This window comes from Zalophus californianus, chromosome 8 (genome assembly GCF_009762305.2).
Source record: "Zalophus californianus isolate mZalCal1 chromosome 8, mZalCal1.pri.v2, whole genome shotgun sequence".
NCBI classification, from domain to species: domain Eukaryota; kingdom Metazoa; phylum Chordata; class Mammalia; order Carnivora; family Otariidae; genus Zalophus; species Zalophus californianus.
Window position 1 is genome coordinate 24,697,052 of NC_045602.1, and position 21,083 is coordinate 24,718,134.

At 39.5% G+C, this 21,083-nt stretch overlaps 1 protein-coding gene and 1 long non-coding RNA gene across 4 annotated transcripts in view; one reads left to right on the top strand and one right to left on the bottom strand.

Moving 5' to 3' along the window:
- The window catches only part of ALK (ALK receptor tyrosine kinase), a 685,531-nt gene that overhangs the window by 662,629 nt on the left and 1,819 nt on the right, over positions 1-21,083 (bottom strand). The gene's annotated exons all lie outside the window — the stretch shown is intronic.
- On the top strand, positions 6,005-18,244 carry LOC113937535. 3 transcript variants are annotated; one of them, XR_003524642.1, is made up of 4 exons: positions 6,005-6,222; positions 6,975-7,280; positions 7,784-7,891; positions 18,125-18,244. It is a non-coding gene; the product is annotated as an uncharacterized LOC113937535 (long non-coding RNA). The 3 variants fall into 3 exon arrangements; XR_003524640.1 differs by having other exon boundaries at positions 7,237-7,280; XR_003524641.1 differs by lacking the exon at positions 18,125-18,244 and adding an exon at positions 8,274-8,509 and having other exon boundaries at positions 7,237-7,280.

The following is a 21,083-nucleotide window of genomic DNA, read 5'->3' on the forward strand; positions in this document are numbered from 1 at the left end:
CTTGTGTCTTGGTGAGAATCAGTGCTTTACTTAAGAAAAGCTGTAAATCAAACAACGGAGCTGTCCAGGGAACTGAGAATTTAGCTCTTTAAACATTTCCTCCTATAAATATAAATGGTTGCTTTCCTCTAGATAAACCTTCTACCTCTCTGATCTCTGAAGGACTGGAGAGGGTGCCAAGAAGATCACTATATCTTCTGGTGAACCTTCCTGATCACCTTAATCTCTTCACTGACAATCTTCTGATCTGACAGAAAGAGATGTTATCGTGCCCCTCAGTTTATAAAGTATTTGGGGGGGTGGTGGATCGGAAGGAAGAACAGAACACCAAAATCACCAGGGAGGCGGATGGGAGGGGGGAAGAGAGAATTGCTTTTAATACAGTTGCATAATCCATAATTCAGCAAGCTTTCCATTTCTCTTATCTTCTGAAAAACATGAAATTAAGTTCTAAGCAAAGTGCATAATTTATGAGAAGTCTCTGTGCTGATGATTCCCAAATCTCCATGCCTGGCCCTGAGTTCTTACAGGAGTTCTAGTCCCACATTTCTAATTGCCTACAGGATGTTGCTGCCTAGAGCCAGCTATTATCTCAGCTTCCCATGTACAAGTGGAACTCACCTCTCCCTCCCCAAATCTCTCCTTCCTCAATTCTTCGTTTCTATCAAAGATACTCTAGTCTTGCTGGCAGAAAGTTCCAGGATAACTTGGATTCATCCCTCTTCTGCCTCTGACAACAGGATCTGTTACATCTCTCTGCAGCCATCCTTCTCTCTGCCATCCTAATTTCCAAACCATCCCCCACACTGCACCCGGATGACCAACTCCAGTCCCCACATTCTAATATGAGCTGCACACCTCTACCAGTTTCATCATCCTAAAATTCGGATGAGATCTGTTGACAGTTGCCTGGTTCTTCCTGCGAGAAGATGAAACACTCTTGCGTATTCTCCAAGGCCCTCCTGTCATGTCCGAATCCCAGGCTGCCCATCCAACTGTACCTTCCAACACAAAATCTCTTCTCCAGAGAAGTCCCAGCAGAGCATGATGTTCACAGCAGGTACTCCAGGAAGACTAGCTGATTTAATCAGACTGAGTTTGGCACTTCTCACTCCATGCTTCATGCTCCCCGTCTGGAATGCTCTCCTCTCATCTTGATTATCCAAACCCTACTCATCCTCCAGGACCCATGAAGGCTCAGTTTTGTCAGGAAGTCCATACTCATCACCCCTACTCACTGTTCTTTGCCTCAGTACACTTAGACTTTAAGCCCACACCCTCTTGTGTTATTTCTAATAGCTGGTGTAATGCTTATAGTGCTTTCAATTTTACAGAGCACTATTCTATATATATAATCTTATTTGATCCTCTCAACAATCCTGTGAGGTTGGAATCATCCCCTGCATGTCAGCAGGACTCAAGACCGTTTAAATGAAGATCATGAAGCCAACTGATGCTGGGGTCAAGTCCTGAATCCCCAACTTTTGACTCCAAATCCACATTTCTTGTCTTATAAGTTCTTTAAAGTCAGGAATCACATTTTGTAATTATTGTCTTTATAGTTTTACAAAGTTCTGAACACACAAGGAGTCTCTATGATTATTTGTTGGATGGAGAATTGAAGTTAAGGAGAGAGTCAATGAGCCATTAAGAAGTGAGCAAGTGAACTTGTAAGGCACATTGTGTTCACTGCAGCAGGTGGTTATTAAAGATGGAAAGAGCTTGTCCTGCAGCCATTTTCATATATCATATTTTTATTCCTCGTTCTTTATTCCTTTCTTTGTTGATTCAACAAGTATTTACTGAGTACCCCCTATATCCCTCACACTGAGATAGATGAGTCAAGTACTCCCATATCACAATATCCCACCCCTAACCTAAACTCTACCCAAATAAGGAAGAGGAAGTATAGTTTTCATGTATGTGGGTAAGTAGGTAGATAAGAATTTATCGGTCTATCAGTCTATCTATCTAACTATCTATCTATCTATCTATCTATCTATCTATCTTATTGCCTCTGTCCACACAATTGGTTCCTGACTAGCTGTAATAATTAGAACAGAAAACCAGAACAGAGCATCTTAGGTGAGTTCACTATATATCCAGAAAAGAACCAAAATAACTTGGCTTTTCCTTTTGGTAGAAACGAAAATAAATTTCTTTAATCTTATCATAGTCTCTAAGGCATATTGGTTAGAAGTAAACAGCTCTTGTCATCATCTGCTAGTTATCAAATGCGTAAGAATCAGAGAAGGTTACCATTTCTTATTACTGCTCTGTGAAATTCTAACTGACCCTGCATCTGTTCATAGAATTACCATCTTCCCAGTAAAGCTTTGGCACCAGCCCTGGAATTGGTTATAATCACACAATTTTAATATGAAAGGGAGAGTAGAGATTAGAACTCACTTATTTCATATGACGGAAACTAAGACTCAGACAGCTTAGGTGACTGGCCCAGGTTCAAACAGGACAACTCAGCACATCCTAAAATGAAAACCTAATCCCACCATTCCTAGTCCAGAAGTCTCTTCCCTCCTTCCATGCCCCAACTGACATTATAGTTTTTCAAACTTCATAGTTAATTATTGAAATAAGTATTTTTCCTGCTATGAAAGTAAAAAATCTTATAATGAGTATCTTAAGGGTTTAGAAATCTTTACGACCTAATTAAAATTCTTTGACATTAAAAAATAAATAAATAAAAGATTTGCTATTTCCATGTGGAATTCTTAGGCAATGCACAATGGGATGGCACTGACTTTCTGATGATTTTAGCTCTGAGCAAATAGGCTGCTTTTGTCCATAATACATAAAGGTTTTGGGGGGCCTTTCATTTGTTTAATTGTAGTTTCTACAAGATAAACTCTAATTTTGAGTACAGTTAGATTTCAGCAAAGATGACATGGAAAGGAAGCCACAAAAAGAAAAATCAGGTGAAGCCCCTTTATTAATAAAACAATAATAAAATTGAAGATAATGGATAATATTTTCAGTGCTTTAACCATATGCCAGGTGTTATACTAAACTTTTTTTAATTATCTCATTTACTCCTCCTAAAAACCCTATAAAGCAAGTGCTATAATAACCTCTACCTTATAGATGAGCAGGAAAATTAAGTTATTGTCTTACTGTGTTAAGATTTTGTAACTACAGGGCGCCTGGGTGGCTCAGTTGGTTGAGCGACTGCCTTCGGCTCGGGTCATGATCCTGGAGTCCCGGGATCGAGTCCCGCATCGGGCTCCCTGCTCAGCGGGGAGTCTGCTTCTCCCTCTGACCCTCTTCCCTCTCGTGCTCTCTATATCCCATTCTCTCTCTCTCAAATAAATAAATAAAATCTTAAAAAAAAAAGATTTTGTAACTATAGTAAAGTGCTGGAGCTGGGCACAAAACCGAGAGCAAAATCCACAGTCTATTTTCTTAACACAATGCAATGTTGTCTCTTTTCAGAAGTAAATGGGTTAACTAATGTTCACAGTTCTTTAAAAAAAAAGAAGAAAAAAAAACCTTTCAGAGCCTCCACTCTGTAAAGGACACTGCTGCTTCTGATGATAATTGAGTATGAGACTGAGTTCAGAATTACACTGCAGGCTAGAGGATTATACTTCTATCAGGATTTACACAGCTGGAGCAAGATAATTCTCCCTCCTTCTGTTTTAACAATAAAATGTCTTCGGTAAAATAGGTAAATGATACAGGTAAACCTGCATATATAAAATATCTTGTATTTCATCAAAAGAGAGGACATGTGGATTGTGGGTCTTTCTCTGGGATGCCACCACACCATATGAAAAACCCAAACACAATTGTGTGTTGCAAAATACTTCCTTGATGTTATCAAATGTTCTCATTACCTATCAGGGATCATTTGCCACTTCGTTCTATTCTGATTTTTCACATTTTCTGTTGTCTGAAATGTAAACATCACAGCTTATGCTGGTTCCTTAAAAGTACTTAGGACTCTCACCAGTCAGAATCTTCACTTAAATTACACTTAAATTTGAACTACATTTCTTCCCTAAATACTTAAGCACACAAATAATCTCTAACCATCCTGGCTGTCGTTTTAAACTATTTGGCATTTATTGTTTTGAAGAGAAAAAAGGTCAGATATACCAAATCTGCATTTGTACTTCTTGACATTTTTCTCCACCTAGATTCTTCCAATTATACTGAGACTGATACTAAGAGGAAGGATGGAAGGAAGGAAGGAAGGAAGGAGGGCAGGGGAGGGGAGGGGAGGGAGAGAAAAAGAAAAGGGGAGAGGAGAGGAAAAAAGGAGTGAAGGAGCAGGGAGTAGAGGAGAGGGCTCTCAAAAGGGGAGGGAGGGGAGGTGTGGGTAACAAGGGGCTGGAGCATGAAAGAAAAGGCAGGATTTGTGGAATGGAAGGGACTGCATGGCGTGGTGATCTATTTACATGACCTCAGGTCACACTGCCTGGACCGGTCAGAGACCATCTGGCCCTACTCCTGGGCTCTCCGTCCTTGTCTTTTGCCTCTGCCTGGCCCTCTGCACATCTGTCTTCTTGTTTCAGAGAAGGGAGAGCTGTTCTTTCTCTCTAGTCCCTCCTGCCTCTGGTTCTGCCCATTCCTACCTCGAAGCTGCAATAACACAAGGTTTCTCTGTGAAGATCCCCACTGGGCTCCAAGATCAGACCACAGTGGTGGAAACTTGGCCTCGTGTGAAGTCCACTCCTTAAAAGGAGAGGAGTCCGGAGGAAAGAAGCAATGATGGCGAGGCCTCTGAAAATCTGAGTTTATGAGAAAGGGTGCCAAGGGGGGGCGGAGGGTAGAGATGCCCTGTTCCTTCACAGCTCCTCACTATTTCTTATTGTAGATTTATGTGTTCATTTGCATATTTAATACGCCTGCCTCGCCAATCTGTAAACCCCGTGAGGGCAAAGCACTGGTCTGTTTTGTTCAACGCTGTCTGCACAGCACCTAGCCCAGTGATTGACACACAGAAACTCTTCAATAACCACCTGTTGAATTAACAATTAAAAAAAAAAAAAAGAAAGCAAGAAAGAAGAGGAAAAAGAGAAAGAAGAGGAGACAAAGGAAATTATCCAGGGTATATGGGATAGCTGACCTCATATATTTGAAGGGCCCTCATGTTGGAGAACAGACAATACTTGGAGGCAGAATGACAACCACAAGCAGGAGCAGGAAGACCAAGAAATAACAGGTGCACACTTCAACAAAGTGGGACTCGGATACTCGATCCTTCTCTTACTAGCTGTGTGACCATGACTGGTTACTTGACGTCTATGCGCCTCAACGCATCTGGAAATGGGAGTAATACTAAAATCAACCTTGCCATCTTAGAGTAAATGAAGTAATCTGTGTAAAACTGTTCAGTCGTGGTTGTTACTAGTATTAAGTTACAGAGTAGAATGTAGCCACTATTCAGTATTTTCCCAACAGTTCTAGGTCCAGCAAGCACTGGGCAGCCTCATAAAATAGTGATTCCCCGCCTCCCAGAACGACTTAAAACGATAAGGCAGCAAAAACTCTATTTTAAGAAGCAGCCACAGCCTGGATGGAATGCATCCAAATCTGGGAGAAGAGTCCACACTGCCTAGAGTGAGTGCTCTTGCTATGCAATTATCCCTTCCCTTGCTGTTCCTTAAACCTCCTTTCTCTGCAGCATTTTCCCTCCTAATTTTATTAAGAAGGTTCATCCTTCACACATCTTTTCTTCGTTCTGTTAAACCTTCTAATATCATTGACTTTTCATTCTCTTGGTCTTCTCTTCTTCCTTTCACAAACCGAACAACTACATAAGTACATTTTGCTGTAATTTCTTCAGCACCCCCGATAAACTTCCTTCTACCTCTGCCTGCTCTCCAGAAGGCTCTGGGACAAACACCAGGCCTTTCCACTCCATCTTTGGAACATCCATCTCCCTTAGCTTCCATGACACCACAATCCAGTGGCCTCTCTTCCTTCTTAGAAGTTCTTTCTAGTGATGTCATTGACTCCATTCCATTGTCAAATTATGAACTTGCCTAAATCCAAGGTGTGACCTTCTTCCTCTTTCTTCTTCCTCAGGAAAATGCATCTGTTCTCAAGAAGTAAACCATGAGGTCCATGTAAACAGTTCCCACATCCGTATCTTCCACCTGGATCTCTTACCTGCCCCTGCTTCTGTTTCCTACCTTCACGTGCATTCCAGATAACCTGATCTTCAGATGGAGACCCATGAAACGGTCATCATTTCAGGTACTTCCCCTCCCAAAACCAGTTGTTCTTCCCAACTATCTTCTTTTCAGTAATACCACCAGTCTGCAGGGCCCCCAGGTCAAACCCTTGGTCCTTTGACTCCTTTCTTCTTGTTCCCCTTACAACTGGGCATCTTTTGGCCCATCGCCGAGTCCCTCACTCCTGAGCCAGTACAACAGCCTCTCAAGGCTCCAATGCAACTATCTGTGTAGTCCAGGACTGAGACCTACAACCAAACAACATTTCTTGAAGAATCTGCAGTCAACACACATTCCCCTACTCAAAAACTAAATACTTTTTGATTTCTTCAGCATCAAATGTAAATTTCTGATTCAATAAGCCAGCCCTCCCTCTAACTCAGATTACCTGACTCAGCACCCAGCCTCTCAACCCCCAGGATTCCTTAGGCTTCTCTGCTCTGGCTAGTCCTACTTTGTTACACACACACACACACACACACACACACACACACACACACACACACACACACATTGTCTGTCTGTCTCTCTCTGTTCCTCCTCTGGGTGTTATTTTATGCTATCGCCCTAATTTGTAAGGTCCTTTGCCCTTCTCTTTTCTCTAATTCTATACTCCCCCCAAGACCCAGTTTCTCAAATCACCTCCTTCTCAAAGTTTTTTCTAACTCACTTCTGCCAAAAGAAAAACCATCATTCTCAGCAGATAATGACCTGACCCCCTTTGACCTGACCCCCTGCCAAAAGGCAATACACTTATTCTTTCTAAAATTCCAGAGCTATAATTTCCTGTCTTAGAGGAACTTCACACATCCTACCATGCACTGAGCAAGGAGAATTCATCAGCCTTTCAGGGAATGGTTTTTGAGATCTGGAGGAACAGAACAAAACTATCTCTAATCGCCCCAGCTGGAGCTGACATCTCCAAGCCTCCCCTGAACCACTATAACCATCTGCGTCCTTTCTTCAACATCAAGTGCAGCCGTTCCCTGGAGTTACTTATTAGCACGCCTTGTTTGCCTTTTTCTCTCCCAACTAGTTTGTGAACTCCTGGGAGAAACAGACTGTACTTGATTCAACTTGGTAAGCACTCAATGTAAAACAAACAAACAAACAAGAAATAGGTGAACCAATAAATAAGCATTTCTTCAGGCAAAAGTCCAAATTTATAGATACTCTTACAGAGGATTCCCTTGTCTAATTTCTGTTTGGTGAGCACCTCTCACACAGATCTAGATGGTGTATCTGGAGATAAGCCAACATGGCCATGATCTCAAAGTTCATTTTATAGGCTCTCAGCCATGATAAAGTAATAAACAGCTGTAAAACTGGACAAAATATGTGAAAAAACTGTTTTCATGGGATAATCAGTAGCATAGGAGAAAAGGAAAATAAAAGTGGTAGGCCCTAGCACTGTCCTGATTTTCTGCCTGGAAGCATTTAGCACACCCTGACATGGGAAAGAGGGAATGAAAGAAAAATATTATTGATGGAAACTCTGATTCCAAAAAGGAATGAGGGACTTCCAGTGCAGCATGATGGAGTAAGCCCACTAAATTCTATTTATCCTCCTATTTACAACAAAGAACTCTGGACAAAATATGAAAAACAACTATTAAGGGACTCTGAAAAATAAATAAAACCAGGAATATTGAGGAAGAGAGTCAAAATCTGGGAAAGCAATCCATATGGAGGTAAGTGTTCTGTTTTTACCTCTTTTCTGTTGCATCTGTGAACCAAATGTGGGCACCCAGCTAAGCTAGGGTAATGGTATGGGTAAAATGGCCACAGAAATCTCTTCTTTCTGGCCAGGAGAAGGAGCCTTGTGATCCAGAAAGTATGGAAGGAAATTTCTATTTCTTTGTTTTTTCTTCCTTTTTTTCTCCCGCTCATCTCATGATAGTGAGCTCTCAGCAGAGTCAGTGTGGCTGGCAATGTCAGTAGCCACAACTCTACTAGAGAACCTACTAGAAACCACATCTTTCAGGACGGGGCTTGGGAAAAGGGGGCACTTCAGGCCAGAGTATGGACAGAATCCCTGATTTGTTTCTCTTTTATCTCTCTATTTTGCCCAAGGACAGCCCCCATTGCACAAACTGTGCAGAAGCAGTACAGATAGGTAAAACTGAGCTTAAGGAGAATTCCAGAAGGGAGAGACAGAAATATGCTAATTCTGTGAAGAAACTGGCCTAGGGTCCCAGCTCATCTCTGAGCACACATGTATGGACAGACTCAAAGCAGCATAATAAAGTCTTTAAGAAAAAGAAAACTGAGATTTAAAATACACCCAGGTCTCAGACCAAACAACATGATGCTCCATCACAGATATGATGTAAAATTACTCAATATACAATAGCAAAACAAAATAAAACAAATGACCAATTGGGTTTTTTTATTTAAATTTTGTTAGTTACCATACAGTGCAATATTGGTTTCAGGAGTAGAATTCAGTGATTCATCACTTACATACAACACCCAGTGCTCATCACAAGTGCCCTCCCTAATACCCATCTAGCCCATCCCCCACCCATCTCCCTCCATCAACCCTCAGTTTGTTCTCTATAGTTAAGAGCCACTTATGGCTTGTTCACCTCTCTCCTTTTTTTCTCCCCCCCCATATGTTCATCGGTTCTGTTTCTTAAATTCTACATGTGAGTGAGATCATATGGTATTTGTCTTTCTCTGACTGACTTATTTCACTTAGCATAATACACCCTAGCTCCATTCATATTATTGCAAATGGCAAGATTTCATTCTTTTTGATGGCTGAATAACTATGGAGAAAGCCCAAATGCCCACTGACTGATGAATGGATAAAGAAGATGTGGTCCAGATATACAATGAAATATTATTCAGCCATAATTATTATTTGGCCAATTCGTAAAGGTAAAGATAATCAACAAATGCCAATAACAAGACGACCCAGATGTTGAAGTGATCAAAGACTTTAACGAAGCTATCTGTTATAACTGTGTTCCCAGAGGGAAAAGTAAACATTCTGGAAAATTGATGAAAAGGTAGTTCTAAGTAGGGAAATAGAAATTATTTTTAAAAACAGAAAATTTGGGGCACCTGAGTGGCTCAGTCAGTTAAGCATTAGCCTTCGGCTCAGGTCATGATCCCAGTGTCCCGGGATCTAGCCCCACAGTGGGCTCACTGCTCAGCAGGGAGTCTGCTTCTCCCTCTGCCCCTCCCCCCTGCTCATGCTCTCTCTCTCAAATAAAATCTTTAAAAAATAAAAATAAAAAACGGAAAATTTTAACTGAAAAATACAACATCTAATATTAAAAATTATAGCAAAGTGGGGGAGGGTGGGAAGGATGGGGTGGCTGGGTGATAGACACTGGGGAGGGTATGTGCTATGGTGAGTGCTGTGAATTGTGCAAGACTGTTGAATCACAGATCTGTACCTCTGAAACAAATAATAGATTATATGTTAAAAAAAAGAAGAAGAAGAAGAAGATAGCTGGAGGGGAAGAATGAAGGGGGGGAAATCGGAAGGGGAGATGAACCATGAGAGACGATGGACTCTGAAAAACAAACTGAGGGTTCTAGAGGGGAGGGGGGTGGGGGGATGGGTTAGCCTGGTGATGGGTATTAAAGAGGGCACATTCTGCGTGGAGCACTGGGTGCTACATGCAAATAATGAATCATGGAACACTACATCAAAAACTAATGATGTAATGTATGGTGATTAACATAATAAAATAAATAAATAAATAAATAAATAAATAAATAAATAATAAAATAAAAATTATAGCAAAATGGAAACAGAGGAAGAGTCAGTAAACTCAAAGATAGATCTCAGAACCTGTCCAATCTGCAGAACAGAGAGAAAAAAGTTGAAAAAAGAAATTAGAGTTTTGAGGAATGTGAGACAGTAGCAAAAGATCTAAAAGTTGTGTAACTGGAGTTCCAGAGGAGGCGAGAAAGGTATTAGTGCAAAAAAAAAAAAAAAATGAGGAAATAATGGCTGAAAACGAACCAGATTTCATAAAAGATGTAAACTTACAGATTCAAGAATCTCAACAGACGGCAAACCATGCACAGATTCATCATAATCAAATAGTCAAATTATCAAACTTCTGAAAACTAAAGACAAAGGAAAAATCTTGAAAACAGCTACATATAGGGAAGAACAATTTAATGGCAGAATGCTTATCAGAAACTATGAAGGACAAAGGAACAGCATTCTTAAAGTGTAAAAAGAAAAGACTTGTCAACCCACAATTCAGAAATAAAGGTGAAATAAGGACAGTCTCAGACAAAGGAAAACTAAGCTAATTTGTTACCAGCAGAACTGCTCTAAAAGAAATGAAAAAGGGAGTCCTTTAGGAAAATGATTAAATAGGGAAACTGGAACTTCAGAAAACAAGGAAGAGTAAGAAAAATGTTATTTATCTGGGTAAATATAAAGGACTAGTTTTCTCCTCTTAAATTATGTAAAATATGTATAACTGCTAAAAGCTATGTGTGTGTGTGTATATATATATATATATACACACATTCTCAGAGTTTTTAATTATGTAGATATAGCACACAGGACAACTATAACAAAGGTGGAGGGTAAAGGGACCTATATGATTATAAGGCTCTATATTTTACTTGAAGTACTAAAATGTCAACTCGATGTAGACTGCTAGAGTTTATATATAAATACATATGATATGTAGGTGTGTGTATATATATATATATATAAAACTATAACATACATATATACAAAAATAGAACATATATGTGTAATGTCTAGAGCAACCACTAAAATAAAAATACAAAGATAAAGCCAAAAAACCAATAGATAAATTAAAACTGAATTCAATATTCAAATAACCTAAAAGATGTCAAAAAAGGAAAAATAGAAGAACAAAAAACAGGGAGACAAACAAACAAAAACAAAATGATAGATCTAAATCCAACCATATCAAATATAACATTAAGTACAAGTGGCCTAAAAGACCAAATGAAAGACAAAGACTATAAGATTAAATTTTTAAAAATCACACAATATCCAACAATATGTTTTCTATAAGGAACTCACTGTAAATATAAAGATATAAATTAAAAGTAAGAAGTTGGAACAGATACCACATAAGCAATAATCAAAAGAAACCTAAGAGGCTATATTAATATCAATCAAAATGAATTTCAAAATATGAATGTCACCAGGGATAAAAAGACATATTATGCAATAATTAAGGAATCAAATCATCAAGAAATGAGTCAATCCTAAATGTGTAGGCACTTAATAAAGAACTTCTCAAACTCAAAACTCAAAAAACAAATAATCCAGTCAAGAAATGGGGAGAAGACATGAGCAGACAGTTCTCCAAAGAAGACATACAAATGGCTAACAGACACATGAAAGCCATCAGGGAAATACAAATCAAAATCACAATGAGATACCACCTTACACCAGTTAGAATGGCAAAAATTAAGAAGGCAGGAAACAAGTGTTGGCGAGGATGTGGAGAAAGGGGAACCCTCTTACACTGTTGGTAGGAATGCAAGCCGGTACAGCCACTCCGGAAAACAGTATGGAGGTTCCTCAAGATGTTAAAAACAGAGCTACCCTACAACCCAGCAATTGTACCACTAGGTATTTATCCCAAAGATACAGATGTAGTGAAAAGAAGGGGCACATGAACCCCAATGTTCATTGCAGTAGCCAAACTGTGGAAGGAGCTGAGATGCCCTTCAAAAGATAAATGGATAAAGAAGATGTGGTTCATATATACAATCGAGTATTACTCAGTCATCAGAAAGGATGAATACCCACCATTTACATCGACATGGATGGAACTGGAGGGGATTATACTAAGTGAAATAAGTCAAGCAGTGAAAGACAATTATCTTATGGTTTCACTCATGTGAAACATAAGGAATAGCATGGAGGACCACGGAAGGGGGAAACTGAAGGGGAAGAAATCAGAGAGGGAGACAAACCATGAGAGACTCTGGACTCCAGGAAACAAACTGAGGGTCACAGAAGGGAGGGAGGTGGGGGGGATGGGATAACGGAGTGATAGGTATTAAGGAGTGCACGTGTGATGATGAGCACTGGGTGTTATACTCAACTAATGAATCACTGAACACTACATCAAAAACTAATGATGTATTATGTTGGCTAATTGAACATAATAAAAAATACATGAAATAAAAAATGATAGAATTAAAAGGAGAAGTAGATAAAACAAAACCTGGAGACTTTAGGAATCCTCTATTGGTAATGCAAATAGCAAACAGAAAAAAATAAGTAAGGGTACAAAAGATCTGAACAACTCTATTAACCAAATTGATCTAACTGACATCGATTGAACACTCCACCAAATAATAACAGAAAATGTTCTTTTGAAGTGTGGAACATGGAACATTCAGCAAGATACACCATATTCTGAGGCATAAAACAAACCTGAACAAGTTTTAAATAACTAAAATCAAACCAAGTATGTTCTCAGACTATATCAGAATTAAACTAGAAATCAGTAAGAGAAAGATACCTGGGAAATCCCCAAATATTCAGAAATAAAAAACACATATAAAACCATGAGTGAAAAGAACACCAAATGGAAAATTTTTAAGTATTTTAATTGAATAGAAAGTAAATTTCATTACACCATAATAAAATTTATATGATGTTGCTAAACCAAGTTATTAGGGAGAGAATTTTTCCATTACATACTTATAATAGAAAAAGGATAAAGGTCTCAAATCAATGATCTAAGTTTTCACCATAAGAAACTAGAAACAGGAAGAACAATTTAAACCTAAGGCAAACAAAATGAAGAAAAGATAATAAGAGCAGAAATCAATGAAAATGAAATATATGAAGATAACAGAAGAAATCAGTATCACAAAAAAAATGTGTTTTTTGAAAAAAGTCAATAAAATTGGAAAGCTTCTAGCCAGAATGACCACAAAGAAAAGAGAGAGATGATGTAAATTACCAATATCAAGTATGAAAGAGGGGACATCACTACTGACGTTACAGACATAAAAAATAATAGGGGGATATTATGAACAATTTAACTTGCATTAATTCAGCAATATAGATGAGATGAACCAATTTTCTGACAGATACAAACTACTAAAGTTCATTCAAAAAGAAATAGATAATCTGAATAATCCTATAATCATTATTAAATAAACATAATTAGTAATTTAAAACTTTCCAATGACTATACCAGGCCAAGAAGTCCTCACTGGCAAATTCTATTAAACAAAAATTCAAGAAAGAAAAAATTATAATTCTCTTCCAGGAAAAACAGAAAAGGAAGCATTTCACAACTCATTTTATGAACTCAGCATCACCCACACCCTAAAGCCTGTCAGAGACAAGAAAACTACAGACCAATAATCTTCATGAACACAGATGCAGAAATTGTCAACGAGGTATTAGTGAGCTGATCCAGCAATACATAAAAATACAATACATCATGACCATGTGGGGTTTATTCTGAGAATATGAAGCTAATTCAACATTTGAAAATCAAACACTGTGATTCATAATATTTACCCCCAAAAAAGATCATATTATCTCAATGGATGCTCACTCTCAGTGAAGCCAGACACCAGGTTACAAGGATGCTCCAGCAGCCCTATAGACAGGAATACCTGGAGAAGCAATGGGACCTCTCACCACTAGCCAGTATCAGTTTGCTAGCCTTACGAGCAAGGTACCATGCAAGTAGATCCTGCAGCTCCAGTTAAGATCTAAGATGGCTGCATCCTTGGCTGACATCTGACTGCTATCTCATGAGAGACTCCAAGCAAATAAACACCTAGTCAAGCTATTCCCAAATTCCTAACTCATAGGAACTATAAAAGATAAATTGTTATTATTATTTTGAACCACTAATTTTTTAGCTAATTTCCTATGCAATATTAGATAACCAACACAAAACAAAGTATACATTAACACCACAACAACATACCACCACAAGTTGACAATATCAAGTATTCTCAAGGAGTTTCATACATTACTGATGGGAGTATAAAGTGGTATAACTGCTGTAAAAACAGTTTGTCAATTCCTTATAAAGTTAAACATACACTTACCATATAATTCAGCAATTCCAAAATCAATTTAAGACAACTGACAACATATGTCCACACAATGGCTTAAACAGGAACTTCCTGGGATGCTAGAAATGTTCTGAATCTTTATCTGGGTGGTGATTATATGGAAGCTGCATATGTGAATTATAATCAAGCTATACATGAGATTAATACATTCAATGTACTTCATTGTATTTGTCATCACTCAATTAAAAAAATAATTTTCTGACGTTAAAATGCAAGTTCTTATGTCCCACAACCAGAGATTCATTTCCAGAAAAGTCTAGAATTGAGCAAAATTATTTCAATAAAAGGACCTCATTTTGAGAAACCATGGGAAGTGGCCACATAACCCCTTTTCAGGGCTACTGAGCTCTTAAATGAAGCCCAACATCTGCCTCAAAATCTGGGAGCTGCTCCCTAATGCCAAGGGTTGGTTGAAATTATGAATTGATAAAGTAGAATCTCAGCACGTTTTATGATCTTGTACACATTCATTCTTCTATGGCCTTATATATTTATTCCTTAATAATCCAGACTAGAATCTTCCAAGTAGGTTATTTTATATAATGCTCACAAAGACTCCATGAGGTACTCAAGACAAGTTCTGTATTTTCTCCTTTAGGAAAAAAGCCCCAGAGTCTCAACAAGTTTAAGGAAGTTGCACAACATGTCAAAGCTAATAAAAGGCCAGTATCATAATAGAATCCAAGTCTTCTAGCTCCTAATCTAGTGTTCCCTCCACCACGGAACACTTACTTTAATTACCTGGGCTGAAAATGTGGAAAGGATCTATAAAGGAGACCTGCCCATGCCCACCCTCATGAACAATATTCTGATGAAAACTGAATAAAAGATAAATAAGAGGAAAAACAGAGTCAGTGGTTTAAAGTTTCCTTTTGATTTCCTCTGGCTAGTTGCCTGATTTCCTCTAAGCTTGCTTGGATTTTCTTTGTTTTTATTTTCAGATCTTCCCGTTAGCCTTTTCCTTACTCCAGGGAATTCTCACTGCCTACCTCTCCATGCACCTGTTGTTATGTAATTACAAAAGTAATGTTCAAGACACAGAGACTCTTAATTAACCAAATGGTTAGATGCATCTGCCCCAACAGAGCTCTCCTCCTGCCCAGTTCTGGGACTTCCCACATTCTGGAATGCCTATGTTCACCAAGTGAATCTGAGAGAGTTTTCCTGGGAAAGGACCCAAGCTCATAAGAGCCCAGCTGGAAAGTTCATCACAAAATTTACTGAATTAAAAAAAAAAAAAAAGTTGTTTTGAGAAATCTGGCTCAGCAAGAAGGGTACGAAGATACCTCCCACCCCCTCCCTACCTCCCTACCAGGCCAACACTCTTTTATTTTTTTTTAATTTTTTTTAAAGATTTTATTTATTTATTTGAGAGAGAGAGAATGAGAGATAGAGAGCACGAGAGGGAAGAGGGTCAGAGGGAGAAGCAGACTCCCTGCTGAGCAGGAAGCCCGATGTGGGACTCGATCCCGGGACTCCAGGATCATGACCTGAGCCGAAGGCAGTCGCTTAACCAACTGAGCCACCCAGGCGCCCGCCAACACTCTTTTAAACTGCTCCTTCCTCACACCTTGGCCCATATGAATATCCCAGGTCATCACTAGATTAAGAAACATTGGCCACATCCTAGACTGGAGGACAACACAATGGCTCTAAAAAAGAAGACACCCCTAGGGCTCTTTGATAAATTTATTCGCAGCTCTTGTCACATAACCTCTGGACCTATAACCATCCTCACAAAAATACCCTATTCTCCTTCGACTCCCAAGCAGAAATAACGTCCATGTGCATCTTTTGAAAGCAATGGCTCAGCCATGGCTCATAAAAAATACTACCTATAAAATGCTATGTGGATGCTTAACAGCCTCTTTTAGGTTGAGCCACATTCCTGAAGACTCAAGTCCCTGGGCTATGTGTCTCCACAAAATCTGAAAGGTCTAATTGCTCTTACTGGGCTCATGTCCATCAACCAGTTGGCACCTTCCATCTTTCTCCTGCCTTCCACTTGACAACGAATGGTGAAGCCAGAAATGTAAGGAAAGGGCACAGCTCCAGCTAATAATAACAAATTACCAGAGGTCAGTGGCCCAGCACCTCTCCAGGCACTGAGGGGCTTGAACTACACACATTGCTCTCAGTTAAGAAAGACCCACCATCTGAGAACTACTGTTCTCTAATGCCTCTATCTTGTTCTTCTTCATTATTAGACTTCCTATTTTCATAAAGTTAAGGCTTGCTTTCTTTGTGTAGAAGAAAAAATAACTGGATTGTGAATATACTGCTTGAATCTTTGAACCAAATCCAAGGTCAAAAGACCTTGGAAGATACTACTTAATAGAAATGAAGTAAATATCACACCTCAATTCTCCTCATCCATGTTTCTGAGTAAGACAATAAAAACTATCATCCTGGTCACTCTCCCCATTTCCACTGGATCCCACTTCTTATCTCAGGAATTAGAAGTCAGTTGCATGGGAGCCCACATCTGCTGCTAACGTCACCACATGTGGCCACACATAGGGAGTGCACAACTCCAGATGGCACCATTTAAATAAACTAAAATGTATATGCAATTCTTGGAGTTATAGAGTACACAACCTGCACAACCAGACACTGGGGTGTTGCTGCTGCTAGGAAAAACCATATGGTTCAGATTGATGGAGCACTTTATTATTTCAGGCATTGGGTTACAGATTTACATGTATCCTCTAATTTAATTTCCATGACAACATCTTGAGATAGGAATTATTACTATCACTATTTTGCTAATGATGAAACTGGGGCTCAAAGATTTTAAGAAAATAAAATATTTTAAAGAATTTTCCAAGTCATGGCTATCGAACACCAAATATTTGTTGCATGGCCTTTTGACAAGGATAATGTAAAGCTTTTCATCTATTTACATGTCTTTGTTATTTATAATCTGCATCTTGAGATGATTCCTTTAGTGAAAAGAGCCCTGATTTGAAGGCAAAAAGATCTGTAGTCTTAGGACCTAGCACAGCATCTAGCATCTCATAACCTCCCAATACATAAGTGAAGGTTTCTAGGTCTACCAATTTTTACCTTGAAAAAAGTCTTATCAAGGAAAAAATAATAAATTTGAAAGTTCTTTAAAAATTACAAAGTCCCATACAACCATAACAGGACATTAGTAATCGTTATAGAGAAAGGCAAAATGTCCTTTATGAACCAGGCTGGGCAAATTCCCACAAAGCGAGGTTATCAGGCAATAATCCTAAGAGTGGCAAGGGCTACCACTTCTGCTGACACAACTCCCCCTATCTTCCTCTCCCACGTGCAGGCTGGTCGCCCTTGTCCTTCAGAAGACATACTTCCTTATAAAAGCATTCAGTTTTATTAATGGTAACACCTTCCTCCCACACCATGCACATAAACCCCTCATGGGATTTCCTTCTTTTTCTTTTGTAAATTTGTGAAAAGATCAAATGGATTTAGATGATTTCATCACTCTAATAGCCACATATATGTGTGTGTGTATATATATATTCTCAGCATGTCAAAGGGTTTTCAAGTAGCTAGTAGCAGTCCACCAAATCTAGAACTGATCTCATCTTCTCAAGACCTAGGTATCTCCTGCCCTGCCCAATGGCTTGATGACACACACACTAGAGATGCATCTCAGATGCATAATCCTCTATGGGTATGGCCTCCTCTCCAGTGGATAGACAGACAGCACCCCAAAGAAATACTCTGTCTCAGTCTGGGGGCAGATATAAATAAACCCAGTAATTTCAAAATATTTTTTCCACTAACAATCTTCTCTGTAAGTACATCCCATCCAATTTCAAAGATACATATGCAATTCTTTTCTTTTCCTACAGGAAACATCAACATCCAAAGTCTCTTGAGAGTTGAATTCTGAAAGATCCTGATCCCTGCTGCTGTTCCCCATCCCAGCTCTCCTTCCTGTTGTGTCTTCTCGTTTCCAAATATAAAACTGATTAATTATGAATGCTGTGGCTTATCTGACCCACATCTTACCTTACTCTTTGCTCCTTTGGAATTCCATTCCATAGTCAGAGGAATATCAATTTCAGAAAATAAGGTTTCCCTGATATCCACCCTGAAGTTTCCTTCTGCAAGTCTCATCTTGTTACTTCTACGGGCCACACTATATAACTCCTCTCCTTCACAGCCTCTCCCTCTTCAGAGATTTGTAGATTGTTACCATGGCTTTCCCTTCATTGCCACTTCACTCAGCCATATATATTTAATTCTTTTCATCTTTCACCATAAATCAGTCCCTTCAACTCTTAAATCAGCTCTCTGCCCTTCTCTGGACTAGTTCCAACTCTCCCAATTCACCTCCAATAACTGATATCCCTTCTGGGAGCTCTAATTTCCTTTCTATCTTCCTTGGCTCTCTTTGCCCTCTCCAGAAATAAAATCGGGAGGGACTGAAAGATGTGTGAGGTCAAGGGTCAGGTGTATTGCTTTGCATACCTCTACTTTAAGTTTCTCAGGCCTCTCCAAAGCACATGTAAAATCCCCAGTCATATATCCCCTTTCCTGGAGTGAGAGGGGGCTGCTTATAGAGAAACAGGCCCTCCTATCCCACAAGTCAATATCCTCTAGGTCTTTGCCTGGGAGATGGCAGAAGCAAGATGTCAAAACAGGTTACAAAGTGGGGCTGTGAGCAATGCGGCAGACATCTTTTCTGAGGTTTTGACTATCCCAGAATGATGCACCAAAATTCATACAGTCTCAGCAATGGCCTTTCTACCTTTCTACCCCTTCTACTCTCCATGAATGAGTACTTTGAAATACTGATCCCATTTATGAATTCAAAGCAACCCAGGAAGAAAAAACATTGCATATCATGCATTATAAGGCCTCTCAGACATGCTTTCATCCTCTCAGATATCCCAAACCACAAGCAAAACAAAGTTACTTTATCCTGACTGGGTGCGTTTCCATTTCAATCACATCCCTAGTCACGGTCTTGTTCAGATTCAGGAAGCTATCTTCAGTCTGAGACAAATGGGTTGTTGTAGGCCACTCACCACAAGGGGAACAGGCAGAACACACTTCCTCTCCTGTCCCCTCCTCACAGTTAGCATGCCTGTGCCCCTCTAGGCCAGACCACGGTCATTTGGGCAGAAGCAGGGAGAAATAAGCTGAGTTGTACCTATTTTCCTTTATATACTTGAAGATCCTAGGTCACAGAGGGGTTAAATGTCTTTTCTACAACACAAGTCTATATAAGAAGAATAAACCCATTTCTTCAAACGCAATAAATAGTAAAATCAATCCAAGTGTGAGAAGCTAAGCTTGAATTTTCATACAGGAAAGTGAATGGAACCACATGATATATATTGCCCCAAACATGAAACATGAGATAGCAGGGTGTGTCCACTCCCTCCATGGGAAGGTCTGCAGTGGAAACCATATCTGAATGAGGCTGGGGAGGCAGTGGTAAGGCAAGAGGCTTGTCCTGCATGGCCATCCGCCTAACCGAAAACAGCATATGCCTCAGAGCAAGAGAGTCCAGCCTGTTCCAAGTGTGATCACCATAAGGCCCAAAGTGCTTTTCAATAAACTGTCTGTCTCTCTGGAGGTCATGGGGAGCTCATACAGTTACACTTAGTGTCTTATTTGATCCCATCAATAATCATTTGATCCCAATGCTGCTGAAAAATGCTTGGCCAAAATTTCTAGCCTTTTAATGACAAAATCCTGGCTCTTTCTGAAAACAGCATTGTTAGATGTGTCAAATGATGCATAAGGCCTTCGTCCAACTGCCAAATGGACTACGATGCTGAGGGAGGACTTGGGATGCTCACAGAGCTTCCCTACTGTCAGCAGCAGAACAGCTCTTGAAGCACATTCCTCTCTACGTGAAACTCCCCTGCTCAGCAGCTTCAACTCCTACCTAAGGCTTGACTAGAGTATATTCTTCAAAAGCACTAAGCATGTGACTCTTCAGAGACACCCACTGACAACTTCATGCAACCTCCCTGTTTATAGTAGGCAAGTTCAGGGCTATGGAAAGGACCCCTTTTATCTGCCACCCACATCTCACAATAGCTGATCTAGACTGCTGGGCCTATAGCCATTTGACAAGAGGTGACAGGAAAGCTCCAGAGATGCTCATGGACATGAAAGGGGAAAAAAATCCACATTCCCAGAGAAGTCATTTTTATATCCATTATAAATACGTTAGGCGCTAGAAGAGAATGTTGCCTATATAAACCACAGAAGCCAGGCTGACATTAAAGCACAGCTGTTCTTCACCAAAGTATCTGTGGTGAGACAACAGTATTGGTCTCCAATCTCAGTTCACAGAAGGCACCATCAAACTCATCAGACCCTGCCTCTTACTATAAATTCTGCCTCTTAACAAAATTCCAGCACTGAACACAAAGGGGTCATTTTAGGTGCCAGTGCCACCAATGCTAATGCTGAAATATGCATCCAGACTCTGTTTTCCTTGGGGACCACATACCAGTATGTTTTGTGCGTGTGTGTGCAATAACTGAAGAACCTCAGCTTCTAAATATCCCTGCTGAAGGAGAGTACTGGGTGTGTGTGGGAGTATATGTGTGTGCTGGGACAAGCATGGCAGATACTTGTAGTTCTACAGTGGGCTCTTTTCAGTGCTCTCCATCCAATTAATACTAGACATTAGTAACCAGTGGAGCATAAAAATTTCATTTATTTCTGATGATGAGAATGACACAAAAGATGCTGGGTTTGCTCAATGGAATTAGTGTAGGCTTTTAAAAGGCATGATTTCTTTTCTGTGCTTTCTCATTCATTTACATGGTATATTTTATTCAC